We start from the raw sequence: 9,630 nt of genomic DNA on the forward strand, positions 1-9,630 counted from the left end.
TGTATATCTAATTGATGAATTAAAAGTTCCTGTGGGATAAAGACCAATAAAGAATATCACCAACCTTATCCTAATTCCTTTTTTTCTAAATCAAAACTATAAACATGGCTAGACACCAGAGACAAGTATGAAAATAGGTGTTTTGTATTTTGTGAACTGACCCGTAACTCTTTGTGGAGTGGTACACATTTAAACTAGACAGTGTGTGTTGCCTCAGCACATTTACATGGGACTGGCTGTCCTGACATGTGATACATTGAAAGAATAGCACAAGCAGGCTCAATAATTGCGGAGATAAATGTTGCTGTCATCTGTCAAGAGGATAATGTGTTAAAAATTAAACTTCTGCTCATCTGTGCTGTTCGTCATCTCATCAACACGCCGGGGTGCTACGGTGACCGTGTCCCAGGCAGACAGACGCTTTGTCAAGACTTTTAATTAGTAATGGGGGGTCTCCAGGGGATGGGTCTCATGTACGGGGAAGCGTGTGTGTTGTCTGCGAATATAAGCATGTATGAAAATAATCTTCCTTTTCTGAAAATGTTGTGCGCTGATTGCGGAAAAACAGTATTTCACGAGTTTAAAGTATCCTTCCCGCACACGGGTTATTATCAAAAACACACACACATCTTGTCTGCCATTTGAGAGATACGGAAGCCGCCAGCAGTGACACACGCGCTCGCATTATTATTATTTCTGATGCATTTAATATCCTCGGTTTAAGCTTTGAAGACAATCTTTGGGGAATATTGAATCTAACCATTCTCTTTTGCCCCCGATTCCTCTCTGAGACAAAACTTTGTTAATTAGCCCCATACCTATAGGCAGAGTTTTCATTTTCTCAGTTTTCCCTGATATTATTAAAGCTGCTGCTGACTCTTCCCACCCTCCTTCCTCCTCCTCCTCTGTTGTCTTGTTATCCGAAGTTGCCACTGGCGCTTTTTCATGCAAATTTGGGCCAAGTGTTTTTGCAGCATCCTCCCATACCGTTAATGGCTGTGGCCCAGGGTTGGCCCTCCATGCCGTTGATGCAAAGTCTTTGACTGTTTCTGAGTGTCTCCTTAAGGCCCTCTTTGCCCGGTCCACACCAGCGCTGTCTTTTCTGGACTTATCTCAGCACCCTTGTTCTTGAGTAGTTCAAAGTCTTCACAAATCCAGCTGTCAAACTAAAGTTAGGCCTGGGACCTTTTAGAATGTCTTTTGGAAATCAATAAGACTTCCCGAGCCTCCTTTTTCTTTAGTCCATGTTCTTTAAAAGTTAACACAAAGCCCTTCACAGTCTAGCTTCATTTGATGGTACTTTTTTTCTTACAATATATTTTCCTTTCAGTTTCTTAGTCAAATGAGCAAAAATGCTGTTGAAAGATAATTTGCATAATACAGTACTTTACCCAGATTACATAATTTTGTCAATGTATTTAGCTAGCATTTTTAACACATGGGTTGGGGTTGCTTGATATACAGATGGTGTTCCAAGAAAGGCTTCATATATATATTTCGTTTTTTTATTCTATAAATTAATGGTGGTTGTAAATTACTTGGTGAGGTTAAGTTAAGCTTCATGGTTTGACTTCAAATGGGAACACTTAATAAGTATTTCATACCATTTCTAAGATAAATGATCTGTTTCTAAATCTAAACAAGTCATTGCTGATTAAGATGTTATAATACAAATCTGTTAAAAGGTTATTTAGTCACATTTGAAATATCTACTGGGGCTGGTTTCAAAGTTGGTTTGTAGTGATGTAAGTCATTTAAACTATAAGTGAACACATCAATTAGCAGTAGAACTGTCACTTTTATATATCAAAAAAGATACATTTGTTGAATCCAAAAAGCTTCTTGATATCACTTCTTTGATGGGTTTTTGTTTGCGATGATTCTTACAGTGTTTTACAGCTTGCTAATTCTTCTCCATTTTGCATTGTCACTGAGAAAACAAAACCATTAAAGGGCCCATGTCATGCTTTTCTGGTTATTACCCGTCCCCTTGTGTGTTAAGAAGGTTTTTCTGCATGTAAACGGTCTGCAGAGTCACAAATCCTCAAAGTACACCCTGTAACGAGTAAAACTCTAACACAGAAAAGACCTGTCTATGCTGCCCCAGAACACCTCGTTGGAGATTTCTCATTTTCTATTGTTTGCTTGCTGGATTCTGTGACGTGTGAACACCCAAATCAATAACAAATGACCGGATGGCCCAAATGGACCAATCCACGTAGCACCTCACACACCAGGATCCTTTGGCTAACTAACAGGGAGTCCCCATTGACTTGCATAGAGCTCCCTGAACGCTGGTAATAGACAAGTTGGGATGGCGGAGAAATGCTCTCCGCAGACCCATTCTCACAGCGTTATAAACCTCTTTCTTACTCAATATCAAGCCACACTTATTGTTTTTACTTCGGCTGTGAGTATTTGTGTGTGCTCAGAATGAGTTTAGCTTGTTCTCGCTGTATCGCCGACCCGGAAACCTGTCCGCTCCTCGCAGCAGCGAGCCTCGCAACGTCCCGACCAATCATAGCACACTGGGCTCACAGGGAGGGGGGGGGGGGGGGCAGGAGCTCCAACAAGCCGTTTAGGACAGAGAGTGAATACACATACTATACAGAGATGCTGTATGAGAAACCAATGTGAGTTTGGAACATTGCAACATTTAAATCTATTCTAGTAGACCTCAACAATGGAAATATGATCAGTAGAAATGTCCATGACATGGGGCCTTTAACTGATAGTTGTACTAGTAGTAGAAATAATGGGTAATTTAAATGTTGTAACTGATAATATGGCAACAATAAATGTCTTTCTGCAATTCTGCGGCTCATGAGTAATGTTTTAATGAAGGAAATCCATCCTGTTTACAGAGCACACTAGCACAGCATTCCTTTCTTGCAGTAGAAACATTGCAGCTCATCTATGAGCATTACACTACTAATGGCATACTAATAACACCATTCAGACTATTAAAAGCTCTCCAGCAGATGAGCAGGATTCAAAATGTTTAACTGGATGAACTCCCACTTCTACAAAACAGTCGACTGTCTTTTGAATAATTACGTTTCCAGGCCTTTGATTTGCCTCTGACTTTAAGAATATGAAGCGATCACCTCTGGCTATGTGATTCAGACTAAAGGACTGCTTTACATTGCCAAAGGGACGACGCTAGCTGCTCCCCCATCACACAAACGGATGTTATTCACAACAATATGCAAAGTGCCAGCACCTGGGACTCTCAAAAGGAAGTAGACTTCAGCATTAAATCACTGGAAAGTCATTATTCAAAGAAGTTCAATATTTTTGTTTTCATAGCACACTAAAATGCATGATTTATCTAAATTGAATAGGTAATATGGTGTTACATATCCTAACCCTGGGCGTGTTATATTTCACATTGGAACAATTTACAATATACATAAGCAGCTGTATGACTGTACTGTGGCTGTGTGAGGGGATGTTTTATGTGCGTGTCTATTGTGTCTGTCTAATGATGAATACAAAGTCTGTGTTGCTCACAGGCACAGCTCTGAAAATGTAGACCTTTTAAATTCAGCCTCGCCTCAGTGTATCTGTGTATCACTTTCCAAAGAGCTGGTCAGTTTTGTCTTGGAGGCACTTGTGTTACAGTAGAGGTGTATTCTGTGATCTAGACATATACAGGGCCATGTTTGAATGAGCCACTTCTTCTGAAGCTGCACCCAGGCAGCTTTAACAATGCTGTAAAGCGTAATGACAGCCCTCTGAACAGCATCATGATCACAGGCAGTAAAACTATGCAGATGGTGGCAGATGATCAGTGCCGTGTGAACAGAATACAAATGACTGCAGTCCGATGGAGTGAACTGTGGATCCCGTTAGGACAAAGGCACAGTAATGGCCGCCTCTGGGATAATACGTAGCCTTCTGCTGAAGCTGCTTTTATGGCCACAAACTTTTCATTTGTGCAAAGTTATTCGCTGAAAGCTGCAATTCTGACAGTTTGCTCATGTTGCCCATTAAATCCCATACGAAGGGTAAGTGTGTTCCCATTGTATGTCCTATATCTGGTAATACAGCTGGATATTTACTGAGGCAATTCGGGTTAAGTACCTTAGATACACAGCGGAGTCCCAGCTGGGATTCCAACCTTCTGGTCACAAGTCTGCTCTTTTAAACATCCCTGCTAATTGGGCTGTGAGGTAGATTTCAGAAACGGTTCAGCAGCTTTCCCTGGTTAGCAGCCCCAGATGCAAAGTTTGATCACTCTGTAACAAGTAAAATGTTGTTATATCATGGTTACAAGAATATGAATGCCTTAAGGGATAATGTGCAGCTAGGCGGTCATTAACAAGAAAATAACAACTGAAAGGGTCATCATAAATCTTGATGCGAGCCCATACCTTGTTCCAATTACTGTTCACTTCCTGTCTGTCTTCTTCTGTTGATTTCTCGTCCGCCGCTCAGTCTTTTAAAGTATTTTTTTTCTCTTGCGCTTGTTTTCCTTTCTTTACTGGCGACATTTTAGCAATTCTATAGCAAAGAAGCCAACGTTTCGTGGTTTCCATGTCTGCCATAGGGATGTCACGAGGAACTGAAACCAGGGTACATAGTCGATGCCGAATTCTGAACGGTAATTGTTTTTACCGTAGGAAGCTTTGCACTTCACCAGTGACCATTTGTCATGTCTTGCCAAATGATTGACTGATCATCAACATTTTTGGTAATTGATTGCAGTTGTTTTAGTGTGTACACGGTGTATAAAACTGAAAATGACCAGGGAGATCTGCTAAATAAAATATATATGTTTCACTTAATATTAAAACAGTAGCCTTATGTTGTTGCAGGCTTCCTAAGACTATGGCCAAGATGGCCTACATGGTGATTTATTTATCTGAATAAGCAGATATTTGTTATTTTATTAACAGATATTAATAGGCTGATATTTATACCAAAATATACTCTACACATCATAATCATTTGGGAAAACTAAGCTATTATTAATGAATAATTGTTTTAATCCGAGCATATCCACAGCACAAATGGAATGATCCTTTATGTGGACTCTGGTTATGGGCCCGTGTTTGTATCACTAAAGTGTATTTGGACTGGAGCTGGTCAGCTGTCGTTCAGTGAATCCAAACAAAAGCACTTGTTCTGTCACATTTTGTCAATGCAATATCCCTGCTGTGATTGGCCACGCTCAGTGTTGGTGTAACAAGCCTTGACAAAAGCATGTGGCAGAAATGGGTCACTCTAGTGTTGTATCATAAATTAAGCAATGACCGATAAATAAAGCTGCTTTCCTTTTCTTCAGGTTTCATTGAAACAGCCATAACAAAACACTTTGCAGTAACTGCTGTATTCAGTCTGCAGACAAGGGGAATTGAATGTAATCATCACAACTCAATAATAGAATATCTGGTTTGGATATTGGTGTATTTGCAGTTAATCATTCATTTGAATGCAAACCATAACTTGATTAATCTGGCATGTAATAATGCCATCGCCCCTTAATATAAAATAGAGAGTCTCCTCTACCTGGGGGGTGCTGCTGGCAAATAAGCTTTGAGGTGTAATTAATGTAACACACAATTTCTCCATCCAGCTTTAACACAACCTCCTGTATTAAAACATGATCTGATTGCTAAATCATTTGGGAGTGTGTGATGCAGCATTACAGTACCCTTTAACCTCTGAATCTTGACTGAACTGTGCATAATTGGTTGGTCAGCTCCTTCGCTCATTAGTGTAGCATTAATGTGTGCGGCCCTGGGCTAGTGTGGTGCAAGTGGCTGGGGGGGTGTGGGGGCTGGCCTCCTCCGTGGAGCAGCCACCATCAACTCTGGCCTACAGGATACTTCCGGGAGGTGAGAGAGCTCTAGACCCGGTCCGGTCCCAGCTCGGAGAGAAGGCTTCGAGCCCCCCCGATCCGTATCTCCAATGTCCTTGTGAGGCGCGCAGAGCACCAGTGACGTTACAGAAGCCCCTCCTGCTCTGTGAACTCCTGACTGCAATGCACCCCATGCCACTCCTCAGCAGGCCCCCTCCCTGCCGGCAGGGCAGAACAGTGACTGATGTTGGCATGAGACGTGCTGCCAAGTGCCCTCGCCTACGTGTCCAATCATGGATGTTGATTTCAATTAGCTCAATCACATGCTCCAATACTGACCTCTCTCATTCAAGGGCTTTGTCTTTACGCTGAAATAACTGAAACGTTGACTTTAGTTAATGTATCAACAAATTACACATCATCGAATTAGGTAGGTTGAAAGCAATAATAATACAAAAAATATTAGGTTAAACTATTCTTTCTTTCAACCAGCCTAATACGATTATGTATAATTTGTTGACATAACACACTTAATTAAAGTCAATGTTTCCGTTTTTCAGGGTAGTTTCCTCCACTGCCCCTCGGCACAAAGGGGTCAAATTGTGTGGTGTTTGCGTGGCTCCAGGTAATGGTGGGTCCTCGGTTATGATGGCCAAGACATTTCAGCGGTGGCCTGCCAAGCCTCGTTGGTCATCAGGAGATGGGGTAAAGGGGCAGGGGGTTGGGCTAATGATGTAAAAGCTACCCCCATAATCAGTCTGAACAGTGGTTGGTCCTGATGGCTGGTGGCTGCCTGGTGCTGGGCTGATTGATGCTGGCCCAGCGTCCACACAGAGCCCTGCCATGTGGACCCCACTGTGTAAACACTGTCACTGTGGTGCATCTCTTAGCTGCTTAAAGCCCGGATCAGTGGCACGCTTTGTAATCTGCAGCCGTGAACAAAAGGAGACATGAGGGGGATCACAGGACTGGGATCACATATTGGTAGTGTTTTTAGATGTTTCATGGACACAAAATGCAGCTTTTGAGGTAAAAATCTGTTTTGATTTAAATTGAGTAAAACTCAAAAATTCCTCTTAGGTAATATATATTATTATTATTATTATTATTATTATAATTAATATATTATGAAAAAAAACAAGAATACCTATGTAATATATTTAGTTGAATTATGTACTTTCCAAATATTTGAAAACAGAGAAATCAGTACCTTTAATCAAGGTAATGGTACGTTTAATTTGGTCACCCGTTACAAAGTCAATCAAATGTGTGCATGTGCCAATGTTGTGGTCGACCTTCATTTTTATCATACGCATCTTCAATCTTTTTTTTTATATAATACATTCAACCCGGTATCACGGCAAGACGTGAACATGTGACGATTTACCATGCTGGGAGACGTGAAGATGTCACGATTTCGTCCCTTCAAACGTGACAGTTGCACGGTATTGTTAACCCATGTTAACCAGTCGAGAAATAACCGGAAATGCCAAGCAAATGCTACCCCGACGGTCGGTTGTTATTGTCAATATTAATATAATAATTAGGGCCGGGACTTTAACGCGTTAATTAAGATTAATTAATTACACAAAAATTAACGCGTTAAAAAAATTAACGCATTTTAATCGCACTTATTTTTTTTGAGTTTCAGGGGTACCTGATTATAGCTGGAGTACGCAACTTAACGTTCATTACTTCAGACAACAACAAACGCATCAGTTGAAACAATAGTCAAACGTGACGAAGAAGTCTGACTGATGACCGCTTTGGTTGGCCCTGTGGATGGGACATTTTGTTTTAAAAAACGTGACGGATGTGAAGCGTCAATAAGAGCTACGGTGTTGTTTGCATTATGCAAAAAGGAATTCGCATTCACCGGCAAGCAGCATCAAGCCGCCAAGTGATCACCTCAATGCAAAACATATGATGCAGCTAGCGTGGAAGCAGCGGTGGACGTAGCTCCGACTCGGAGGTACAGGACCACACACCCAATTCGCGTGTTATTCAAACAGTGGCCTATTGCAACAGACGGAGATTTTATTTCATCAGGATATTTGCGAAGAATAGGGATTGAGGTCAATCACTGGCACTTTTTTATTTTATTTTAAATGGTTATCTACTTTAATGAATTGACTGATTTATTACGTGCTTGGTGCAACTGGCACTTATGTTGAACTGTTTAATTGTTTTTGTGCCAATGGTATTGACGGAGAGTTGGAAAAATGAATATCTTATTGATTTTTTAAATCAACTGTTGGTAAGATCAACAAAGTCTGGTTATATTGGCTTCTGAAGTCAACGAGAGATGTTTGTCTAATAGTCAGTGGTTTCCAATGTTCTGAATGTACTTTGAAAGATTTGTTGTGTTTACTCTAAAAACAAGGTGTATAGTTGTTACAGTAAGGTCTACCTACTATATGGCTACCTGAAATCTCTTGAAAGTACTATATTCCTAACATATTGCTAGTTGCTACAATCTTTATGGCAAAAAATTGCACTTTCTGTTTGGTCTTGGTTAAGAACCTCCAATTGAAAAAAAATAAACAATGTTTTGTTTGCCTTAAGCTTATGTATTCCCGTCATTTATTAATGGTAATATCTGGAAAATCCATGTTGAATCAAAAATTGCTTCTCACCTGTTCTCAGTGTCAAATATTTATATGTGAATTAAAATGCGATTAATTGCGGATTATGTAACTTACAAAGCGTAATTATATTAGATTAAAATTATTTTTAATCGAGTCCCTGGCCTAATAATAATGATTTATTCTTTGTAATAGTCACACTTGATTACGCCAATTTTTCTTTGTTTCCTGACACCTTCTTTTAGCAGAAACAAAGGCTACATTATGTATTGTAAATCGATGTTTTATCATGCGTGGGATCATTAGTGTGGATGTGGAATTACGGAACGGACTCGCTGTGCGATTGAGTGGCCATGCAACAGCTTTAGGTTCATGTTAATTTACAAACTCTTCAACTACAACCGTAGTTATATTTATAAACATGTTAGAAGGTCCTCAGTAAATACTTTTAATGCAAATTACAATGTAATATGTGTGAAGGAATGTGTGTTTATAATAAATACATCGGTGGATAAACGAAACCGGAACTGAGTAGGCAATGGATCCTCATGGCTGATGTATGGATGGTTAGCCGCAATGCAGTGCTGGGTTTGGTGTTTTATGTGACTGTGATAATCTGAAATACGATTTTTAAAAAATAAAACTAATACTTTATTCCGAGTATGCTCTGCTTTTGTCTTTGAAAGTATATATATACGGCATTGTAATACACAGTTCGGCTGCCATTAAAATATTACAATCTGCCGTGAGTTCTCTATTCATATGAGTCCCCTGCTGAGAAGACTTTCTAGACAAACAGGGAAAACTGTCCTGCCTAAACTGAAACGTGACGTGGATCCTATAAATTATATAAGTCAATTAAACAACATCTTACATTTTTTTCACACAATATGTCTCCTTATTCCAGTATCAACAATAATTTTGGCTGATTTTAAAAAAAATAAAAAAAAAAAAATATTTGATTCAATAGGGGGGGGGGTGGGGGGGGGGTATGGCAGATAGGCTGTATTTTACCACCATAACGTGCATGAGCTTGATAGAGAGGTGCAAACCTGGTGGTTAAAGCACCTGTTATTTGAGATTGTATATCTTGTATTTATTGTATTGTAGTTACCATTGATACCACATATGATTTTTGGTCTTGCCATATCCTATACGTTTGTATTTTGAAATTTATTTAATTTGCTCCGACTCTGCAGTTTTTTCTTCTTTAACTCATTAGGTTTTGCTTTTATTCTG

At 39.8% G+C, this 9,630-nt stretch overlaps 1 protein-coding gene across 1 annotated transcript in view; it reads right to left on the bottom strand.

The window, feature by feature from the left end:
* Nucleotides 1-617: 617 nt before the first annotated feature.
* Nucleotides 618-9,630, bottom strand: part of gypc (glycophorin C (Gerbich blood group)) — an 18,162-nt gene continuing 9,149 nt past the window's right edge. Inside the window, exon 2 of the mRNA XM_010783075.1 lies at nt 618-629. The gene's annotated coding sequence lies outside the window, so the exon portion shown is untranslated. The remainder of the gene's footprint in view (nt 630-9,630) is intronic.

This window comes from Notothenia coriiceps, unplaced genomic scaffold (genome assembly GCF_000735185.1).
Source record: "Notothenia coriiceps isolate Sejong01 unplaced genomic scaffold, NC01 NC01_scaffold00024668, whole genome shotgun sequence".
In the NCBI taxonomy this organism is placed as follows: Eukaryota; Metazoa; Chordata; class Actinopteri; order Perciformes; family Nototheniidae; genus Notothenia; species Notothenia coriiceps.